The following is a 1,747-nucleotide window of genomic DNA, read 5'->3' as shown; positions in this document are numbered from 1 at the left end:
TTTATCTTGATGTGTTTCATGTCACACTTTTATATGTTTCTTCTAATGTCTTTTTATTATAGTCTTAACAATGATTGCCAAAATACCACCGTCACATTTGGAGGATGAGCTCCCCACCTGCCCCTGGCTCAGCAAGGCCAGCCGCAGCCATGCTTCTGCAGGGGCCGTGTTTACCTTGTTCTCTGTTGTAACTCCAGTGCTTGGCATGCAGCTTAGTAAATGTTTCTTTTATATATATATATAAAATTTTATTTATTTTGTTGTTGTTGAGAATATACACAACAAACATATACCAATTCAACAGTTTCTACAGGTACCATTTAGTGACATTGATTACATTCTTTGAGTTGTATAACCATTCTCACCCTCATTTTCTGAGTTGTTCCTCTTCCATTAACAAAATTCACAGCCTCCTAAGGTTCTTATCTAATCTTTTGAGTTACTGTTGTCAATTTGATCCCATATAGATAGTTCTTAAAACAGCATAATGCTCAAGGCAGACCTTTTTTTTTCACTAGTTAAGCTAAACTATTGTTTGGTTTTAAGAAGATTTCAGGGGATATTTTTGGTTTAAGGTTTAAAGATTATTTTAGGGCAGTAGTTTTACGGGTTCAGCCAACCTTCATGGCTCCAGAAATTCTGGAGTCCAGGAGAATTTTAAATTCTGTTCTGCATTTTTCCCCTTTTGATGACGATTATTCTGTGGAATCTTTGATCAAAATGTTCAGTAATGGTAGCTGGGCACCATCCAATTCTTCTGGTCTCGTGGCAAAGGAGGCAGTTGTCTATGGAGGCAATTAGCCACACATTCCATATCCTCCTCTGTCTTCGTTATCTAGTGCTCTATAACAGAAATACCACAAAGTGGGTAGCATTAACAAACAGAAATTTATTTTCTCACAGTTTAGGAAACTAGAAGTCCACATTCAGGGTGCCAGCTCTAGGGGAAGTCTTTCTCTCCATCAGCTCTGGAGAAAGGTCCTTGTCTCTCTGAGCTTCTGCTCCTGGGTGATCTTCATGTGGCTTAGCATTTCTCATCCCCCATCTCTGCTTCCTAGCTTGCTTGTTTAATCTCTCTTATATCTCAAATGAGATTGACTCAAGATACACCCTGCACTAATCCTGCCTCATTAACATAACAAAGATAACCCACTCCCAAATGGGATTATAACCACAAACCTAGAGGTTAGGATTTACAACACATATTTTTGGGGAACACAATTCAGTCTATAATATCCTCCTATTCCCGACTCTTCTTCCTCTGTTGTTCCAGGTGAATAGAGACCAACCGTTGTGCCTTGGATGGCCACTTGTAGCTTTTAAGACATCAGGCACTACGCTTCGAGCTAGAAGGTAGAATAGAGACACTAAACATGTTATTAGACCCATTAACTGGGATGTCCCATGAAACTATGAACCTTAACCTCCAAATCAAGAAATCAAATCCCGAGGTTTTTAGTTGTACATAAGGAACCTCAGCAGCTACTCTTTCTTTTCTTTTTGTGTCATTGTTGTAAATATATCTATCACACAACTTTCGCCAATTCAACTTTTTACAGGTGTACAACTTATTGACAGCAGTTACAATAATCGGCTGTGGAACCATACCCTTAATCAATGGGATATTTCCATCACCGTTAACCACCCCCCTTTTCCCCTTCCCTCCTGCCCCTGGTAATCACTAATAAACTTTGTTCTCTATATGTTTGTCTTTTCTTGGTTTTTTATATAAGTGAGGTAGTATAAT

Source organism: Trichechus manatus, unplaced genomic scaffold (assembly GCF_000243295.1).
Source record: "Trichechus manatus latirostris isolate Lorelei unplaced genomic scaffold, TriManLat1.0 scaffold00040, whole genome shotgun sequence".
Taxonomy (NCBI): domain Eukaryota; kingdom Metazoa; phylum Chordata; class Mammalia; order Sirenia; family Trichechidae; genus Trichechus; species Trichechus manatus.
The sequence above is the reverse complement of the archived record's forward strand: the minus strand, read 5'-3'. Positions refer to the sequence as shown.